This window comes from Rhinoderma darwinii, chromosome 10 (genome assembly GCF_050947455.1).
Source record: "Rhinoderma darwinii isolate aRhiDar2 chromosome 10, aRhiDar2.hap1, whole genome shotgun sequence".
Lineage (NCBI taxonomy): Eukaryota > Metazoa > Chordata > Amphibia > Anura > Rhinodermatidae > Rhinoderma > Rhinoderma darwinii.
In genome coordinates this window covers 75,838,800-75,861,534 of record NC_134696.1, presented here as the reverse complement: position 1 = coordinate 75,861,534, position 22,735 = coordinate 75,838,800, and the positions used below count along the sequence as shown (strand labels likewise).

Here is a 22,735-nt window from a genome sequence, read left to right as displayed (position 1 = left end):
GTACCTTTTAGACTGTTCTCCAACCAAGTACTGCACTGTGCCTGTGGTAGTAGATGACTATGAACCAATCGGTCCCTAAGGTTCCGCCCCCTCCTGTATGTAATAAGCGGGGAGTCTCCTACCAGGTCCCCCACATCGGGGTCTGCCTTAAGGATGCCCCAGAAACGCTTAAGAACTTCCCTCACCTCTCTACTGGCAGAGTCAAAAGTACCGATCACTCTGATCGACTCTTCCTCCACTATCTTCAGTTTAGGGTTCAGGAGATCGTTCCTGTTGCAACCCAAGGCATTTTGATATGCCCCTCTCAATACATCCCTGGGGTACCCCCTATGTCTGAATCTATTCTCGAGGTCACGTGCGGATACCCTAAAGTCCGAAATGGTGGAGCAATTTCAACGTGCCCTGAGATACTGGCCCTTCGGTATTCCTCTCTTCAGGCTAATTGGGTGCCAACTTTCCCAGCGCAGTAAACTATTGGTCGCAGTCTCTTTGCGGTACATGTTCGTCTGTAGCATCCCTGTGTCAGTTTTGGAGATCAGAATATCCAAAAATGTAATTTTGGTGTCTTGGATTTCAGATGTAAAAAATAGACCCAATTCATTGGCGTTCAGCATCTCCACAAACTCCTGAAAATCCCGCCTAGTCCCTGTCCACAAAATCAAAATGTCATCTATAAATCTAATCCAAAGTAAGATAGATGATGACCATTTGTCCATAAGGTCACTGAACACAACCTCTTTTTCCCACCACCCCAAATAAAGATTGGCAAAGGTAGGAGCACAAGGGCTACCCATGGCCACTCCTCTGAGCTGGTGGTAAATCTTCTGATCAAATAAAAAGAAGTTGTGTTCTAAAACAAATCTCAACAGTTCAATGGTAAATTTATTATGGGCCTGATATTGTATCCCTTTATCCATTAGGAAATATTCAATGGCTCTACATCCCTGATTATGTGGGATGGAGCTATATAGGGACTCAACATCTAAAGATGCCAACAAAACATCATCATCGCAGCATATACCCTCCAGTCTTCTCAGTACATCCATGGTGTCCCTCACGTATGATGGCAGGGACACCACGAATGGCCTGAGGACCTGGTCCAGGTACAGGCTCGCATTCTGCGTGAGGCTGTCAATCCCCGACACAATGGGGCGACCTTTCAAAGGATTCACCCCCTTGTGTATCTTGGGCAGGCTATAAAATGTTGCCATTTGTGGGTGCTCCTTAAGTATAAAATTCATCTCTCTGTCATTAATAAGATTGCCTGATTTCGCTGGACCAAGGATGTTCAAAAGTTTACCTTTAAAGTTTGCAGTAGGATTTCTGGTAAGTACCCCATAACAGTTGCGATCATCAAGGATGTCATGGCACATCTTACTATATTGTGGTCGATTCATCACCACAATATTCCCCCCTTTATCAAAGGGCTTTATAATGATATTATCATCCCTTTCTAGAGATAGTAGGCCAGCCATCTCATTGCTAGAAATATTAGAACAGTGTTCTCTTTGGTTGATCAATTTTAGCTGATCCTCAACCACCTTCACAAAAACATCAATCGGTGTGTTGTCACTTAGGGGTGCATATTTTGTAGATGGAACCCGTAGTTCGGTAAATGGGCCTTTGCCCATGGCGTTATCTACAAAGGTGTAATGACCGGGGGTAGGGAAACGGACAAGTGAGCCCTAATCTACCCGCCACTCTGTCCCTGCCTACTTGCAACGACCCGCCCTAGGCGACGGGGTACAACTGGGCGGCGGTCCCTGCACTCAGTAAGTGCACGACAAACACGACAAACATACAAGGGAATACAAGCAAGGGAAAGGGGCAGTTGCCCACGGCAACACCGTGGGCAACCAGAGTGGTGAACGAGCCGAGTCAAGCCAGGAGTGTGCGAGGTACCAAACGAAGAGCAGAAGAGTAGTCAGTAAGCCAGGGTCTGTATGGAGCAGGAACAAAATAGAAGGAGCTGTAGCTGGGCCAGGAAACCACACGAAAAAGAATAACAAGCAAGGAGTAACAGGAAATGCAGGTATAAATAGACAGAGGGCGGGAGCTAGCTGAGTCTGGCCAGGCTGCGATAGGCTCTCCCACTCCTAAGCCTGCCAGCCTGAGTGGTGGAAGCTGGAGTCAGTCTCAGGGATGTAGATTCAGGTGCTGACTGATTAATTAAGGGAGTTAACCCCGAAGCTGTGCCTGGCAGATCCTTTACAAAAGGGGGCTGTATGGCGTTCTCTACAGTGGGGGCTGTATGGCGTTCTCTACAGAGGGGGCTGTATGGAGTTATCTACAGAGGGGGCTGTATGGAGTTATCTACAGAGGGGGCTGTATGGAGTTATCTACAGAGGGGGCTGTATGGAGTAATCTACCGAGGGGGCTGTATGGCGTTATCTACAGAGGGGGCTGTATGGCGTTATCTACAGGGGGCTGTATGGTGCTATCTACAGGGGGGCTGTATGGAGGTATCTACAGAGAGGGCTGTATGGAGTTATCTACAGAGGGGGCTTATGGAGTTATCTACAGAGGGGGGCTGTATGGAGTTATCTATAGAGGGGGCTGTATGGCGTTCTCTACAGAGGGGGCTGTATGGCGCTATCTACAGAGGGGGCTGTATGGTGTTATCTACAGAGGGGGCTGTATGGATTTATCTACAGAGGGGGCTGTATGGCGTTATCTACAGGGGGGCTGTATGGCGCTATCTACAGAAGGGGCTGTATAGAGTAATCTACAGAGGGGGCTGTATGGTGTTATCTACAGAGGGGGCTGTATGGTGTTATCTACAGAGGGGGCTGTATGGTGCTATCTACAGAGGGGGCTGTATGGCGTTCTCTACAGGGGGGCTGTATGGCGCTATCTTCAGAGGGGGCTCTATGGAGTTATCTACAGAGGGGGCTTATGGAGTTATCTTCAGAGGAGGGCTGTATGGCGTTATCTACAGAGGGGGCTGAATGGCTGTATGGCGTTCTCTACAGGGGGGCTGTATGGCGCTATCTACAGAGGGGGCTGTATGGAGTTATCTACAGAGGGGGCTGTATGGAGTTATCTACAGGGGGGCTGTATGGCGTTCTCTACAGTGGGGGCTGTATGGCGTTATCTACAGAGGGGGCTGTATGGCGCTATCTACAGAGGGGGCTGTATGGCGCTATCTACAGAGGGGGCTGTATGGAGTTATCTACAGAGGGGGCTGTTTGGAGTTACCTACAGAGGGGGCTGTATGGAGTTATCTACAGAGGGGGCTGTATGGAGTTATCTACAGTGGGGGCTGTTTGGAGTTATCTACAGAGGGGGCTGTTTGGAGTTATCTACAGAGGGGCGGTATGGAGTTATCTACAGAGGGGGCTGTATGGAGTTATCTACAGAGGGGGCTGTATGGAGTTATCTACAGAGGGGGCTGTATGGAGTTATCTACAGAGGGGGCTGTATGGAGTTATCTACAGAGGGGGCTGTATGGAGTTATCTACAGAGGGGGCTGTATGGAGTTATCTACAGAGGGGGCTGTATGGAGTTATCTACAGATGGGGCTGTATGCCATACAGCCCCCCCTGTAGAGAACGCCATACAGCCCCCCCTGTAGAGAACGCCATACTGCCCCCCTGTAGGTAACGCTATACAGCCCCCCTCTAGGGAACGCCATGCAGCTCCAACCCCCCAAAAACATCCGACCTACAGTGTGTCCTACAAAAGACATATATCCCCTATCCACAGGATAGGGGATACATGTGTGATTGCTGGCAGCGATAGGGAGAACTGAAAGTCCCCCGAAGTTCTCCATGACTAACCTCTGAGTTCCGGCGCCTGCGCAGCTCTATAAAAATGAAAGGAGCGCTGGTCACGCATGCGCACCGGCGCTCCATTCATTTCTACGGAGCTGCCGACACAGACCCCGGAAGTCCGAGGTTTGTGATGGAGAACTTCAGGGGACTTTCAGTCCCCCGTTCTCCCTATCGCTGCCAGCGATCACACATGTATCCCCTATCCTGTGGATAGGGGATACATGTCTTTTGTTTAATGGCAGAGCGGGGAGATACCTCCCTGCTCTGCCGTAGTGTTCAGTGGCGTCGCGCTGTAGCAGCCATATCGGCTGCTAGCGGAGCCTCCGGCCATGGTGGGGGCCCGTGCCAGCGGGCGACACAGGCCCCCTTATGCTATGGCTGTTACGGCGGTAGTTAAGCCACTGCCTCATAGACAAATGGTGTTCATGGTTCCCAAATAGTCAAAAGAGACAATACATGGATGGCAGCAAAAACAAGAAAGAAGTGCACAGTAAGAATAACAGTTCTTACTCACCGGTTTTGTGTGCAGTTCTCCGTTATCTTAGCCGTCATCCACCTTCGATTGTCGCCTTCGATTTGTGTTGAGAATCCCGGACAAGAGCCCCCAAGTAATGTCGCTGCAGAATTTACATTGTCCATTAACGCTGGACATTATCTGCATTTGTCTATGAGGTCCAAATTAATGAATGCTCTCTCAATGGTGGATCTGAGAGAGGCCAGCTGGAGAGACCATGACACGCAGCGTCAGTGTTCAAATGATCTCTGCCCCCAGGGGGTGATTCATCTTTATTTATAAGAAAATCAGAGTAGGTGGTAACCTCATACTTGCAAAGCATGAACATTCTAAATATGGTAATCTCCCAAAACTCCACACATATCTTTAGCCATAAGAAATACAATGTCATAAGGTTTTCTCACGTTGCCTTTGTAACAGCTGAAATGCAAAGCCATAAACTAAACGACTTGAAATAGAATAGCCATCCCCCAATGTAGGCTCTTGTGTCAGCAGAGCTGTGAGCTCCAGTGGCAACTGTCCATAGCAGTACATATTAAGCACTTTTATTTTCACACATATAAAGATATTAAAATATGGGGGGCGTGGCTTGGCGCGCAACGGGAGCAGTCGCATGACTTGAGAGCTCCGCTGTGGTTCCGTGCTATATTGATCCTGTGAATATCCTGATCGTTCCTTACCTTCATCATTACGTCCCGGAGATCCAGGCAGCAGTCGGGTGGTAAGAGTGGAGTTATGGGCCCCACGAGAGGTCAAACGGCCACGGAAAAGCTACAGAGCTATGCCCGGGAAGATATCAAAGATGGCGGCCGTGCTTCCCTGCAGCAGCGCTCAAAGGGCAGTGAGACGCCTGGCGGGACGACATCTTCCTCAGCGGTGGTGGAGGAGACAGAGCCGGAACCTACCCCGACAGAGGTGATGAACAAACTCCTGGCAGCCATATCAGCATGCAAGACCTCGCTGACCGGTAAGATGGAGGAGGTGAAAATTGATATAGGCCTCATCAGGCAGGATATGCAGGCCTTGAGAGAACGAGTGACACATGTGGAGGATAGAGTGTCTGGGGTGGAAGACAGGATGGCGGCCATGCCACGTGCGATTACGGATCTGGAATCCGTGACGGAGTTATTAAAACAAAAAAATGATGACCTGGAAAATAGGCTGCGCCGGAATAATATCCGGATAATAGGAATGCCTGAGAAATCAGAGGGCCAAGATCCGGGCGAAGTCATATCTAAGTGGTTGAAAGAGATACTGCCAGATGCACCTTATTCGCAGGCCTTTGCAGTAGAAAGGGCGCACAGAGTGCCGGCAAGACCACCTCCACCTGGGGCCCCTCCGAGGCCGATGCTGGCCCGGTTGCTTAATTGTAACGACAGGGACATGATCCTACGTCAAGCCCGCCGACTGCAAGGAATTAAGTATAATGGCGTTGCTATATCCATATTCCCGGATTTCTCGGCTGATCTACAAAAGCGCAGAGCTACGTTTATGGCGGTGAAAAGGCGGCTGAGGGATCTCAATATCCCATATTCTATGGCGTATCCTGCAAGGCTGCGGGTAGTGGATAACGACCGTTCTATCTTTTTTAATTCTCCGCTGGAGGCCGACGATTGGGTGAGAGGGAGGAGATCGCCCCGCCGCGTGTGACCCCTTTGGAGGGTGAGGATGGAAAGTGCTGGAATTTAAAGATGATGCTGGAGTTTCTCATGCGCCTGATGCAGGCTAAAAGGTTTTCTTTTTACTGGTTGATCTCCTGTGTTTAAGGAGGGATTCCAATGTTATGGTACACCCAATTTGCAGTCTTATCCGGCGGGTGGATAGATCCGGAGGCCCTGAAAAGGGTCATTCTTATCCTCCCCATTTCATTTGAATGGACTGCCGGGACTATCAATCTGTCACCATTCTGTCCATGGAGCTTGGCCTATAGTGGGAAGGTGTGATCCGGCCGAAGTGAAGAAGGGGTCCCAGTTGAGAGACTGCAGGAGAGATCCGGGTATATGCGCAGGAAGCATATTACGGTTAAATATTACTGATATATTGTTTACACTGCTGATTGTTTTATAGTCCTCCTGTACGAATTTATGGAAAGGGCTTGAGAAGTAATATGGTGTTTTAAGATGTAGATAGGGAAGGATGCGTTAACACTGCCTAATAGCACGGGGCCTTCCCCGTTACTCTTTGGTGCCACGAGGAGGGCATGATTCGGCAATGGCCTATGTATCATCTCGCATTGCCGATACAATTTACTGTTTATATGTTAGTTCTGTCGTTTATGTTTTTAACGCCGTATTTAGGCGAAATTATACTCATTTATGAATGCAAATGTCTAAAAAGTCACACAGTGCAAAGAAGGTGGGGAAAGGTCACTAGTGAAAGTATATTGGTATTATGCAGGAGTCGGGAGCCATCTTCCCTCCGAGGCAGACATAGTTTCCGGCCCCACTAATGGCGTCTATACCGATTGTGTCTTGGAATGTACGGGGGCTGGGTACCCCGAGGAAAAGGGCAGCCATTTTTGCATGTATCCGTAAATTTAATCCCTCTATAATATGTCTGCAAGAGACGCATTTAATCCCAGACAAAGCGAGATTATTGCGTAGACCTTGGATCCAATGGGCTTCACACTCTTTCCATACGTCCTACTCCCGGGGGGTATCGGTATTAATCCACAAATCTCTGAGGTGGGAAGCGGTTAAACTTAAAGTGGATAAGGAAGGTAGATATGTGTTTATACATGCTTACATTGACACTATACCATTTGTATTACTGGGCTTATATGTTCCTCCTCCGGCGAATATACAGATTTTACATGAGGCTGCCGCATTTGCCGCCGCTTACCCACAAGCTACGGTACTGGGCATGGGGGACCTTAACATGGTCATGGATCCCAAATGTGACAGATTTAGAGGGGAAGTGGATCGTGGGGTTGCATCGGTGGCTCCAACAGAGTTGAATTTGCTATTTCAAGAAATGGGTTGGATAGATATATTTAGGTGCAAACATCCGACTGTAAAGGTATACTCATGTCATTCTATCGGTAGGAATTCCCTGTCCCGTATAGATTATATCTTTGGGAACGCTCTAATGGTTCCGATGGTAACGGATGTTTCTTATGAAGTAAGGGGAGTGTCAGATCACTCTCCGATGGTAGCATGTTTCAATCACCCAGGACCTGTGAGGATTGGTAGCTGGAAAATTCATCCATTCTGGCTCACCCTGATAGGGCCGCAAGATCGTATACCAGATCAACTGGAGGTTTTTCAAGATACCAATAACTCGTGTGATAATCTTAATATTTTATGGGATACCCTGAAGGCCTACCTTAGAGGCTGCTTGCGTTCTACAATCTCCTACATAAAAAGGGAAGCGGCAAAGGAAGAGGGTCAGTTGGCACAGCAATGTAAAACATTGGAGGGCGAGTATATAGAAAACCCATCTGAAGCAAACAAACATGCATGGCTGACGTTGGGCCGTAAATACTTATTATTACTACAAGAAAAAGCTGATAGGAAATTGTTTTTTGCTCGGCAGACCTATTTTGAACTGGGAAACCAATCAAGTAAATTGCTGGCTCATTTAATTCACCACTTCTCTCAGAGCTCAGCAATACTTAAGATTAAGGACAGTCAGGGCCGTGAGTTGACGGATACCCCTAGTATAGCAGCCCGATTCACCCAATTCTATAGGGACTTATACTCCTCGCAGTATACGTATGAGTGGTCCGAGTGTGTATCATACTTGGAGGACTTGAAATTTCCACAGTTAGATGAGGCAGGCAGGGATATGTTAGAACTCGATATCACGGAAGACGAGGTTACACAGGCATTGAGGGATATGTCGAAGGGTAAGGCATCGGGCCCGGACGGGGTTCCATTGGAGGTGTATCTTCGTTACTCTGACCAGCTCATCCCCCCATTATGCTCTATGTATTCTTATGCCCGGAGGGAGGGGAAACTACCGGACAGTTTCTATGATGCCACAATTGTAGTGTTACTAAAACTTGACAAAGACCCTAGGGACTGTAGTTCTTACCGCCCTATTTCATTACTGAATTTAGACTACAAGATACTTGCAAAGGTATTGGCAAATAGACTGAATAAGGTGATATTACAACTCATTCATCCGGATCAGGCAGGCTTTATGCCGGGGAGGTCCACATCTGACAATATACGTAAGGTTCAAATTTTGGCTCAAATAGGAGAGGCACTGAAGGAGGATTGGGCAATGGCATCTCTTGATGCGGCCAAGGCCTTCGATTCCGTTGACTGGGCATATTTGTTTGAAGCATTACAGAGGTTTGGTTTTGGCCCGATTTTCATTAAATGTATAAAAATCTTGTATAAGGATCCGAGGGCACAAATTTTGATTAATGGTATAATGTCTCCTTATTTTCAGCTCCGTAGAGGTACCAGGCAGGGGTGCCCTCTCTCCCCGCTATTGTTTGCAATAGCTATTGAACCTTTGGCGATACGTGTAAGAACGCACCCAGAATATAGGGGAATAGTAGTGGGAGGACAAGAGGAGAGGATTAGTTTGTGCGCCGATGATGTGATATTGTATATGTCATACCCGAAAGACAACTTGGGGCTAGCTATTGAAATCCTGAACCAATTCGGTAGATTTTCTGGCCTACATGTTAATTGGAACAAATCATTTTTCATGCCTTTGAAGGAAGTGGGATGGGCGGAAGCTGAGCACGGCCTGCAGGTAGTGTCGTCCTTTAAATATCTGGGTATTATCATAAACAGAGACCATAGGCAAGATCAAATCACCAACATACTGCCTCTGTTAGACTATATCAAGCTCAAATTCAGGGTGTGGGGGGCACTCCCACTGGCAGTGACGGGTCGCGTAAATTTAATTAAAATGGTTATTCTGCCAAAGTGTTTGTATGTTCTGGAGCACGCAGCCATACCAGTATATAAGGCATTTTTTAAATCCCTACATGCATTATTCCCGGCTTTTATATGGGGATCCAACAGATCCAAACTTAGCTTGGCTACTCTGCAGAGACCTAAACAGGAGGGGGGAATGGCACTACCGGATTTGTTTATGTATTATCTAGCTGGGCAGTTGAGATATCTACAGCTCTGGACAGGGTCGGACCCGTTACCAATGAGGGAACAGCACCTCGCTACATATTTGCATCTAACGCACCTTTGGCCAGTGCTAGAAAGCTCCCCGGGAACTTATAAAAGAATGCTCCCAATCCACAAGGTGGCAGTGCAGGCATGGACGGCGGCCAAACAAATTCATGCATATGCAGATATACAGGTGGACATGCCACTATGGGATAATCCCCTTCTTCCGAATCTAATGGAGGGGCAGGCCCCCTCTTTCTGGGGTGGCCTTGAGGTGTTTAGAATCGGGGATGTGTATACGGATAATGCCATTAAATCCTTTGCGCAAATGCAAGAGGACTTCCAAATTCCTAGGAAAAGCTTTTATAGATATCTGCAGCTGCGACATGCTCTCACAAGTCAATACCCTAGGTCAGACCACGAATTCTCACGATTCCCTTTGACTGGAGTTTTTAAATCACAGGGCCCCCGGGGGCTGATCTCGGCTGTCTACACGGCCCTTATACATGCTAAATTGGCCAATGTCAAATTACCGGTAAAAGATAAATGGGAGAGCCTGATACCAGATCTGACAGGGGAGGAATGGGAGGATGTACTTTCATCTCCTATGTCTGTATCACCGGCGGCAAATAATAAAATGATTCAATTAGCTATAGTTCATCAGAGTTACCTCACGCCGGTGAGGCTGCATAGAATGGGCAGATATCCTAGCACTGAATGCCACAGGTGCCGTTTTCCCAAATCTGATTTCTGGCATATGATCTGGGATTGTCCAGTGGTGGCCTCCTTTTGGGGGGAGGTGTTGAAAGTGGTTGAGGAAGTGGTGAAGCAGCCGATCCCCTTTTCACCCAAGATTTGTCTATTTGGGGTGCTGCTTGAAGATCAGTGGCCATTCCACATACGTATTTTATTGCGAGAAGTATTGTTCATGGCAAGGAAAACCATCGCACTTCGGTGGATGGATCAGAGACCTCCTAGGGTGACGAAATGGAAATCGTTGATCAACTCCATTATTCCATACGAGCGAGTATTATATAAGAAAAGAGGGTGTATTGGTAAATGTTATAAAATTTGGCAGATTTGGTGTGATTCACCGTGTACCCTGTATACTCCGAATAGATTTACAGACCTGAGGGACCAGTTGCTGCAACCTTGAGGAGGACGGATGTTGCATGATGGGTTACTTATAGGATTTCTATATTTTGTATGGAACAACTCAAATTGGCCTGGGAAAGTATTATGCCCGCTGGGATGTTATTATGTTATTACTGAGGGTTAACTATGAGATCTATTAGGTTATGACATGTTAAATACCACCATAGCCAATTTGCATCTGTGTTCAAAATTTGTATGACTACATAAATGTGTTTATTTTCTGGTATGTACTATGGACATTTGTATTGTACAATTCTTTCAATAAAACGAGTTTAAAAAAAAAAAAAAAAAAAAAAAAAAAGATATTAAAATATATTTCACAGCTATTAATTCCGTCCAAAACGACGGAACGCTGTCACAACGGTGACAGACGGAAACCATTAGCTAGGTTTCCGTCACCATTGAGTTCAATGGTGGGGGAAATGGAAGCTGAGGTTTCCGTTTGACATTCCGCTGAGGGCTTAACCCGACAGAAATCTCAGACGGAACCCCTCAGCGGAATTGAACGCTGATGTGAACAGGCCCTTACTAAAGAAAAACCATATAATTGTTTCAGACTTTGCTGACATAGATATATTAGCTTTAAAGCAACATGACTTATTAATCTCAAAATGGCTCCTTCAGGCCACAAGATGGATTCCAGACATTCAAAATGGACGCCACCATACAAGTTGGAGTCTATTCAAAATGTAATCATTTAAACATATTCTAATCACTTTCACATTTCCCAATTTTTTTTTATTTGAGAACATTTTGTATCCAAGCCTGGTACTTAAAGGAACAGTGTCATCACAAATAATTTTTTTTATATGTTAAAGATGTTAGTGCTTTAATAAAAACGTTTATATTCATTTGTGTGTTTGTGTTTTACTGTTTCTTATTTTTACACTTTTTCTTCCCTATGGGGGCTGCCATTTTTTGTTCCATTTCTGTGTGTGTCGATTAACGACACACACAGACATGGAGTACGGCAGCCACAGTCCCATAGGGACTGTGAACGGCTCCCGTCCCATTCACGTCCGTGTACGGCGTCTGTGTGGGAACTGCGCATGCGCCGCTCCCACACAGTCCTATTCAAAATTGGCGCCGTCCGGCGCCATTTTCCTGTGGACCGGAAGTCGCGGCCGGACAGTAATATTACTACTTCCGGTCGCGGCTTCCGGACTTGTGCACATGGAACAGCGGCAGCAAAGGGAGCGGACGGGCCGGAGGGAGCCGCGGCGGCAGGAGCAGGTAAGAGATTTCAATGTATGTTAGTGTTTGTGTGTGTTTACTACTGTATGTAAACCTACTACACTGTGGGTTACCTCAAAAAATGGCGACACACAGTGTAGGAGGTTAAACCTTTCAAACCCCTCGTTTATCCCGGCACTAGCCAGGATAAAGGAGGGGGGGATGCTGAGAGCTCACTAGAGCGAGAGCTTTTAACCCAATGTTGCAATGCTGCAATTTTGGGAACTAGCTCCATCTAGTGACCAAAAATGGGTAGTATTATAAATTAGAAAAAATTTATAATATTTCCTGACTCGCGAAAAAAATAAAAAAAATTTGAACAATGTTTAATCACCCACACACTAAATGTTTAAATTTAAAAAAAAAAACATGTTTTTCGGGCAACACCATGCCTTTAATGGAAGGCGTATCCCCTCCCCCCTTGAGGACTTTCTTAGCTTGCTCTATGTTATACTTGACCTGCATAATGCCAAAAAGTCTATAGAATGGCAACATGTTGGGCCAACTACTTGGCACATGTCCTCTTGGGCAGCTAACAAAACACCAAACACCAAACACATAATCTGTAACATTGTCAAATCAGTCAGTCAATTTCTCTTTATTATGCGCAGTCTTTACTGCTAAACCTACTAATGTTATCAAAAAACCAAACTTGTCCTACCATGGCTCTTGTATTGGTCAGGAATCAATACAGCAAAATCTGCGCTCCAAATGCCAAATGTTGCTCCTTCCCTTGAGTCCTGCTGTGTATCCAAACAGCAAGTTATGACCACATATGGGGTATTTCCCTACTCTGAAGAGGTTGCTTTACAAATGCTGGGGTGCTTTTTCTCCTTTATTTGTTCAGAAAATGAAACATTTTGAACTTCAGCTACGTCTTAGTGTAAAAAAAAATATTTGTCATTTTCACTGCCCATTTCTAATAAAATCTATGGAACACCTGTAGGGTCAAAATGCTCACTACACCCCTAGATTAATTCCTCAATAGGTGTAGTTTGCCAAATGGATTCACTTTTTGGTAGTTTCCGCTGTACTGGAACCTTCCGGGCTTTGCAAAAGTGACATGGTGCAGAAAAACCAATCCAGCAAATTCTGCGCTCCAAAAGCCAAATGGCACATTTTCTCTTCTGAGCCCTGATGTGTATTCATACAGGAGTTTATTACCACATATAAGGTATTTCCGTATTATGGAGAAGTTGCTTTAAAAAGGTTGGGGTGCTTTTTCTCCTTTACTTTATGAGAAAATGAAACATTTTGAGCTAAAGCTACGTCTTAGTGGAAAAAAATGTACCATATTTTTCGGACTATAAGACGCAGTTTTTAGCAGAATAAATCTTGCTAAAAAGTCCCTGCGTCTTATAGTCGGCAGTCAGGGGACCCAGCAGTGCCGAGCCCCCTGACCGCTCATTACTTAATCCCTTCCCGACCCGTGATGTGCGATGTGCCGGCACATCATGGTGCGGGGAGGGGATGATGTATGGAGCGGGCCCACGTGCTGAGCCCGCTCCATACACTGCAGGTGTCAGCTTCTGGCGATGGCACTGTTCCTGTTAAATGCTGCAGTCAATAGCGACCGCGGCATTAATAGTGGTTTTCCCATGAAGTACATTTATGACATATCCACAGGATATCCAAAAAATACAATATTTGAAGCAGCACAAATCCCGTTATCAGGAGCGGTGTCACACTGTAAAATCAGACAAACCCAGTCTGACGTAATGTAATCTTCAGAAAAAGCGTGGTGAACAGCATATGGGTTGCATCCGTTGCTGGTGGAGATATATTGATGATATCTTTTTCATCTGGGATGGTGACAATGACTCCTTGGATAATTTTCTTCTTGAACTCAACAGTTGTGTCCCGGCTCTGCAGTTCACCATGGTTTATTCAAGGAGTGAGCTGCAGTTCCTGGACACACTGGTTCAATTGAAAGATGGTAGATTAACAACTGATTTGTTTATTAAACAAACGGACCGTAACAATTTGCTTTTATTCAATAGTAATCATCCAAGACACATGGTTGACTCTCTCCCATGGAGCCAACTCCTGAGGGTTGACCGTATAGTATCTGACGACACACAGAAACAGATCAGATTGACGGAAATGTGTGGGAAATTCAGACAAAGGGGGTACCCCAAATATATTATACAAAAACATAAGGATAGACTCCTTACTGAAACAGTACAAGTTAAATGTAAGGTCAGACAAGAAAGGATACCTTTTATTTCCACTTTTGGACATCTAAGTGGTCGCATTTCACATGTTCTACGTAGGAACTGGCCAATTATATCCAATGGGCACAGTGGGATTGCTGCATTGAACTCTCCGCCCATTATGTCGTACCGAAGGGCTAAGAATGTAAAAGATCAAGTAGTGAAGTCAGATAGAGGAAGTCGAAAGAAGGATACACAGACTGTCCTTTGCCCTCCTAAAAAAGGCAATTTTCCTTGCTTGAGCTGCTGTAACTGTAATAACATCTTGAAGGGTGATCATTTTTGTCATCCATACACTGGTAAAGAATTTCAGGTTAGACTAACTTGTCCCTGCACCTCTCTTTATATAGGGGAGACCACTATGCCTATCAAACTAAGGATTAATAAACACAAGAGCACGATTAGAAAGAAAATGATAGAGCTGCCGGTAGCGAAACATTTTATAGAAAAAACCCATCAGCTTAATAAACTGAGATTTAGGGTCATTGACTCTGTTCCAGTATTGAGGAGAGGGGGTGACAGGCAGAGAATGCTTAAAAAGAAGGAACTTAGATGGATATATGAATTAGATACTTTGCATCCAAGGGGATTGAATCTTGAATACAAGGTTGTGCCAGGTCTTTAAATCCTCATTGTTATATTGTCTAGATTTTTTTAAATTATGGTTTTATTACATAGAATTCGCATACACTTGGTGATTTACAATTTTTAAAATATTTTTAGATGTTGGAGATGATATATACATTGAGAAGGCTTGCTCACCACGCATCGGCGACTTGGATTATGGGAGGAGTCAGGATATAGAGTCGAAATATCACTCCTAGAAATGGATGGACAGAGATGATTACCCCCTTATGCCCCCCCCAAAAAAAATGTCTAAAAAATGTTTTTGAAAAAATAAAAATATGAAGATTATGTATTACAAATATTTTTGTGTATGGAGGGGTTGGCTAATCTGTGTGATTGGGAAGATTCAGGGATATTAATTATTTTTATGATGCTGCGCTAGGTTAAGGTTCGATCAGTTAAATCGAACATTATGATGAGCGCTCCCTTAAATCAGTGAGATGTCCTCTTGGAGGAAGGGATTTAGGATCATTGAGACTAAATATCTATACCATACCTCCCAACTTTCAAGTATCACAAAGAGGGACAATTTTTTTTCTTTTAAGCCATGCCTCTAATCCCTCCTAATCCCCGCCCATACACACCCGATTCAGCTCACACAATATCATGCTCCCATAGTGCCTCCCACACAGTATAATACCGAATAGCTGCCCCTACACAGTATAATGCCCTCCCAGCTGCCACCATACAGTATAATGCCCCATAGATGCACCCATATAGTATAAAGCGAACACAGATGGCCCCTTACAGTATAATGCCCACACATATTCTCCCATGCAGTATAATGCCCATACAGATGCTCCCATGCAGTATAAGGCCCAAACAAATTTCCCCATACAGCATAAAGCCCCCATAGCTTGCCCCATACAGCATAATGCCCCCATAGCTGCCCCCATACAGTATTATGCCGCCTTAGCTGCCCCTAGTTCCAGTGCCCTTGTAGATAGAGACACAGTGCCCATGTAGGTAGTGCCACAGTATATTCCCTTCTTGCTGCCCCCATACAGTATAATGCCCCCATACAGTATAAGGCCAACACAAATGCCCGCATACAGTATAATGCCAACATAGATTCTCACATGCTGTATAATGCCTACACAGAGCCCCACATGCAGTATAATGCCCAAACAAATTCCCCCCATACAACATAATGCCCCATAGCTGCCCCATGCAGCATAATGTCCCCATAGCTGCCCCATACAGTAAAATGCCCATACAGATGCCCCCATACAGTATAATGCAACCATAGCTGCCCCATACAGTATAATGCCCCATACAGTATAAAGCCCCATAGCTGCCCCATAAAGTAAAATGCCCATACAAATGCCCCCATACAGTATAATGCCCCATAGCTGCCCCATACAGTATAATGCCCCCATAGCTGCCCCATACAGTATAAAGCCCCATAGCTGCCCCATACAGCTTAAAGCCCCCCTACAGCATAATGCCTCAATAGCCTCCCCATACAGTATAATGACCCCATCGCTGAAGACTCCCCGGCATCGTTGCCAACCTCCTCTTCAGAAATTTCTGGACAACTGAGCTAAAAATCACGGACAGACCAAAAGTTTTACGGACACATCAAAATCAAGAGTAAGGCCCCATTCACACGACCATAGATTTCGTCCGTAATTATGGACCCATTCATTTCAATGGCCGTAGAAACCTTCAGTAAAAAATAGGACATGTCCTATTTTTTTATTTTATACTTTATAATGGGAGCACGATCTGCAAATGCGGGTGACTGTCCGCTGACGTCCGTAGCCGGACGTGCCCGTAATCACAGATTGTGCATGGGGCCTCAGTGATAATAAAGAGCATAAGTAACACCTTTTATAAGTGATCACACAAGTGAGATAGAAAAAAGAAGAGCACGGGCACAACTGAAGTTGAATTAAAAAACGATTAATGTAAGGGCCTGTTCACATCACCGTTCACTTTCCGTTCCGGGGTCTGTCGGATGTTCCCATCGGGTGAACCCCACAACGGAAAGTCAAATTGAAATCACAGCTTACGTTTCAGTCGACTCCGCTATTGATTCCGTCGGAAAAACGGAATGGTGATGAACGGAAACCATTAGCAATGTTTCCGTCACCATTGATATCAATGGTGACTGAAACGGAAGCTGTGGTTTCAGTTGGACTTTCCGTTGTGAGGTTCACCCGACGGAAACCTCCGACAGAACCCCGAAACGGAAAGCCAACGCTGATTTGAACAGGCCCTAAGGCTTCTTTTCACTACCATTAACCCCTTAAGGACACAGCCTGTTTTGGCCTTCAGGACACAGCCAATTTTTTTCAAATCTGACATGTTTCAGTTTATGTGGTAATAACTTCGGAATGCTTTTACCTATCCTAAGCGATTCTGAGATTGTTTTCTCGTGACACATTGGACTTTATGTTACTGGCAAAATTTGCTCGATACATTAAGTATTTAATTGTGAAAAACACCAAAATTTTGCGAAAAATTGCAAAAATTAGCATTTTTCTAAATTTAGATGTATCTGCTTGTAAGACAGATCGTAATACCACACAAAATTGTTGCTAATTAATATCACCCATATGTCTACTTTAGATTGGCATTGTTTTTTGAACATCCTTTTATTTTTCTTTGACATCACAGGGCTTAGAACTTTAGCAGCAATTTCTCACATTTTCAAGAAAATTTCAAAAGGTTATTTTTACAGGGACCAGTTCAGTTGTGAAGTGGATTTTAGGGCCTTATATATTAGAAACCCTCGATAAGTCACCCCATTTTAAAAACTTCAAAGTATTCAAAACAGCATTTAGAAAGTTTCTTAACCCTTTAGATGTTTCACAGGAATTAAGGCAAAGTAGATGTGGAGTTTTCAAATTTCTTTTTTTTTTTTGCAGAAATTAATTTTTTATCTATTTTTTTTGTAACACAGAAAGTTTTACCAGAGAAACGCAACTCAATATCTATTGCCCAGATTCTGCAGTTTTTAGAAATACCCCACATGTGTCCCTAGTGCACTTATTGACTGAAGCACAGGCCTCAGAAACAAAGGAACACCTAGAAGATTTTGGAGCCTCCTTTTTTTAGAAAATATTTTAGGCACCATGTCTGGTCTGAAAGGCTCTTGCGGCGCCAAAACAGTGGATATCCCCCAAAAGTGACCCCATTTTGGAAACTATACCCCTTGAGGAAATGATCTAGGGGTATAGTGAGCATTTTGACCCGCAGGTTTTTTGCAGAAATTATTGGAAGTAGGCCGTGAAAATGAAAATCTACATTCTTTCAAGGAAAATGTAGGTTTAGCTAATTTTTTCTAATTTCCACAAGGACTAAAAAGAGAAAATGCACCACTACTTTTGTAAAGCAATTTCTCCCGAGTAAAACAATACCCCACATGTGGTCATAAAAGGCTGTTTGGACACACGGCAGGGCTTAGAAGGGAAAGAGCGCCATTTGGCTTTTGGAGCTCAAATTTAGCAGGAATGGTTTGCGGAGACCACGTCGCATTTGCAAAGCCCCTAAGGGACCAAAACAGTGAAAACACCAAAAAAGTGACTCCATTTAGGAAACTACACCCCTTGAAGAATCCATCTAGGGGTGTAGTGAGCATTTTGAACCCACAGGGGTTTCATAGATTTTATTAGAATTGGGCAGTGAAGGTAAAAAAAAATCCTTTTTTTCCAATAAGACGTAGCTGTAACTCAAAATGTTTCATTTTCTCAACAAATAAAGGAACAAAAGAACCCCAACATTTGTAAAGCAACTTCTCTGGAGTACGGTAATACCCCAATTGTGGTCATAAACGGCTGTTTGGGCACACGGCAAGGATCAGAACAGAAGGAGCGCCATTTGGCTTTTGGAGCACAGATTTTGCTGGATTGGTTTCTTGACACCATGTCACTTTTGCAAAGCTCCTAAGCTACTAGTACAGTGGAAACTCTCCAAAAAAGACTCGATTCACGAAACTACACCCCTTGAGGAATTCATCTAGTGGTATAGTAAGCATTTTGACCCCACAGGTGTTTCATAGTTTTTATTAGAATTGGGCAGTGAAAATAAAAAAAAATCCTTTTTCTTCAATAAGGCGTAGTTTTAGCTGAAAATATTTCATTTTCTCAACAAATAAATGAAAAAAAGCACCCCAACACTTGTAAAGCAACTTCTCCTGTGTACGGCAATACCACATATGTGGTCATAAACTGCTGTTTGGGCACAGAGTAGGGCTCAGAAGGGAAGAAGCGCCATTTGGCTTTTGGAGTACAGATTTTGCTGGATTGGTTTCTGGGCGCTATGTCGCATTTGAAAAGTCCCTGTGGGACCAAAACAGTGGCTCCCCCCCTAGAAGTGACCCCATTTTGGAAACTACACCAAGGTATTCACCTAGGGGTGTAGTGAGCATATTAACTGAACAGGTGATTGGCAGAAATTGGTGTGCACTCGATGTTGCAGAGTGAAAATGGGATTTTTTCCATAGATATGCCAATATGTGGCGCCCAGCTTGTGCCACTGGAGACACACACACACCCCAAAAATTGTTAAAATTGGGTTCTCCCAGGTATGGCGATGCCATATATATGGAAGTAAATTGCTGTTTGGGCACACTGTAGGGTTCAGAAGGGAGGTAGTGCCATTTGGCTTTTGGAGCATGGATTTTGCTTGTAGTAGTTTTGTTTGGAGTCTTACTGGTTTTTCCGTTTATAATGTGGGGGTACATGTAACCCGGGCGGAGTATATAAGGGGCATAGTCAGGTGGTATAATAATGGGGTAAAAAAAAACAATAAAATATTCCATAGATATTTGTTACGCTGTGACACAATCCTTTCTGCACAGGCCGGTGTCGACAAAACAGATAAAAACAAGGGGACATATACAAAAACACAGAAAAAGGCCATACTTACAAATGGACACAGCCAGGTCATAAACGCTGATGAAGGAGAGTGAGCAGGTGCTTTAAATAATGATAGCCACTCCCACTAGTCTTGAGGGGAGTGGTGTGTGGTGCATGAGATGTGTAGTAAAAATTAATAAATTAATAGTGTATGTGCAAGTGTAATACTAGAAGTGAAATATAGGGGGCAGTAATGAGTGAAGTGCCTCAATAGAAATAAATGAATAATGGGGTGCAAGTGTGTGAAACATGGAGGGATAGTGTGTACGTCATGAGGCACAACGTGTATAGCCAGGTAGAAGCCTATTTGTGACGCCTTGATAGTTCATAGAGCGGGCTACCCTGCTTGCTATGCCAAACAACAACACACTATGCTCTCCCAGCATCAAAGACCCGGCTGTGTCTAAGAGAAGCGAATATACGTAATAATGAAAAATACCTGGGGTATTAGTGATCATTTTGGCCAAAGGGACGCAAGCTCGCAATCCACGACAAGGATCCCCAGACTTGCGAGTCCCTAACTCCTTAACTGGAACTGAATGTTCCTGACACCCAGGCCGATGCCGCACTAATAAATGGTCCTTACTTATTCCCCTTTTGGTCCACACTCGGGATCTTTGCAGTTTGAGGAATTTTGCTGGGAAGTGTTGTCCTGGTATAATACGGGCACCGTCGCTTCCAGCAGATATGTTTGGGCCCTCCCCTTCCTGGTTCCCTAATTTTAGGGGCCTTGATAATTCGCCACTTGAAACAGAAGAAATGTTCCCCTTGGGCCGGCACAAATGCATATTTTTATTTCCTGGCTTATTGGAGCCTTAACTAATTTTATTTTTCATAGACGTAGTGGTATGACGGCTGTTTTTTTTTGCGGGACGAGCTGTAGTTTTTATTGGTACCATTTTGGGGTACATGCGACTTTTTGATCACTTGTTATCCTTTTTTTTTTGGGAGGCAAGTTGACTAAAAAAATATGCCAGAATTGCTGTTTTTTGATTATTTTTATACAGCGTTCACCACGCGTTATAAATTACATGTTACCTTTATTCTGCGGGTCAGTCCGGTTCTGGTGATACCTAATTTATAGCACTTTTTATGTTTTACAACTTTTTGCACAATAAAATAACTTTTGTAAAGAGAATGGATTTTTTCTGTCGCCAAGTTGTGAGAGCCATAACGGTTTTAATTTTTTCGTCGACGGAGCTGTATGAGGGCTTGTTTTTAGCGAGACGAGTTATAGTTTTTATAGGTACCATTTTTGGGTACCTGCGACTTTTTGATCACTTTTTATTTCAATTGCAAGACAAAGTGTCCAAAAAATAGCAATTATGTCAGTATTTTTTAGTTTTTTTCTTACGGCGTTCACTGTTCGGAATAAATAACATAATATTTTTATAGTTAAGGTCGTTACGGTCGCAGCGATATCAAATATGTATGGCTTTATTATTTTTTTCAATAATAAATGACTTGATAAGGGAAAAAGGGCGATTGTGTTTTATTTTATTACTTGAAACTTTTATTGTATGTATTACAACTTTTATTTTTACTTTTTTTGAACTTTTTTTTTTACACTTTTATTTAGTCCCACTAGGGGACTTGAATGTCCGACTGTTTGTTTGATGTTCTAATACATTGCACTACCTATGTAGTGCAATGTATTGGAACTGTCAGTTGTTTACTGACAGCAAGCCGATAAGGCTCCGCCTCTGGGCGGGGCCTAATCAGCTTATGTAATGGCAGACAGGAGTCCATTGTTAGGGCTCCTGTTGCCATAATAACAGTCGCCAGCCTTGCAATCGCAAGGCTGCCGATTTGCTACAAACCTCTAGGATGCAGTGATCACAATGGATCGCTGCATCGAAGGGGTTAATGCCAACTATCGGAGCTAGCTCCGGTTCCTGGCGATAGATAGGGGTGTCGCCCACTTCTGAGCCGGAAGCTGAGCCGGCGCCATCTTGCCGATGGTACCGGAAGCCTCCTGGGCCCCGCCGACGACTGGGCATAGGAGGATTACATTACTGGCAGACCGGGAGGTAAGTATTAGCCCTACGATTGCCTTTGCAGCCACCGGCAACCCAGCGATCACGTTGCTGGCGTGCCGGTGGCTATAAACTCCTCACATGCTGCGATCTCTATTGAACGCAGCATCTGAGGGGTTAATCGGTCGGATCGGAGGCTAGCTCCGGTCCTGGCCGATACCTCAGGGTGCCAGCTGTAACATACAGCTGTCACCCGGCGGGGATATCGTTGGCTCAGCTCCTGAGATAGCTCCATCTGTTTCACGTTACGTGGAGTTGTGGGAAAAGACCATCTCTCATCACGTAACTGTACGTGAAATTGCAGGAAGGGGTTAATATATGTTTACCTCTTCCGTCAGAGGAAGAGAGGATCGATACGTTAAAGGAAAGCAACGGTTCCATTAGAATTACCATTGCTTTCAATGGTAATTCTTTTGTATCAGTTGCTTTCCGTTTGTCTCTGTTCGATAAGTTTCCATTTTTTTTAAAGGAAACAAAAGTGCAGTCTGCAGAACTTTTATTTCCGTTCAAAAGAACGGAAATGTAGCGAACGGAGACAAACGAAAAGCAACTGATACAAAAGAATTACCATTGAAAGCAATGGTGATTCTAATGAAACCGTTACTTTCCGTTTAACGTATCGATCCTCTCTTCCTCTGACGGAAGAGAGGTAAACGTATATATTAATGCTAGTGTGAACAAAACCTAATACAACTTAGATATTAATAATATTAAAAAAAACAAAAAACCCTGCTGGGCTTTGAACCAGCAACCTGCCATGTGTAAGGCAGGCAAGCTGACCACTACACTATAGAAGCTGTCATGTTCAATACCTGCAAAACAGTAGTAGTTGAGGGTTTATTGAATAACGACAGGCACTATCTTAATCTATCCTGCCGGCAACGTCGGTCTCTCTGCTGCAGTGGGTGTGGTGACTGGTCAGAGACTCACAGTCAGACTGGCTGCCACTGCTGCTGCATGCAGTGTGCACTGGGAGTGACTGTAAGACTCACCAGTCACAGCCCCGCTTGTAGCTTTCCCACGCTAATTAAGCACAGGAAAGCTACAAGCGGGGCTGTGACTGGTGAGTCAGACACTCAGTGCATCCGAAAAGTAGCACTGTGCCCGGGGAGCCCTCGGCGAGCGTAGGAGCTCCCTCTGCTCCTCTGCTATGAACCAATTCTGAAGCACAGAGCTGATGGTTCCCTGCTTCAGAATTATTTTGACAGCGGGACATACCCCGACCGCCCGGGACA

At 44.6% G+C, this 22,735-nt stretch overlaps 1 protein-coding gene across 2 annotated transcripts in view; it reads left to right on the top strand.

The window, feature by feature from the left end:
• Window positions 1-22,735, top strand: part of DRC12 (dynein regulatory complex subunit 12 homolog) — a 155,903-nt gene that overhangs the window by 5,446 nt on the left and 127,722 nt on the right. The window lies entirely within an intron of this gene.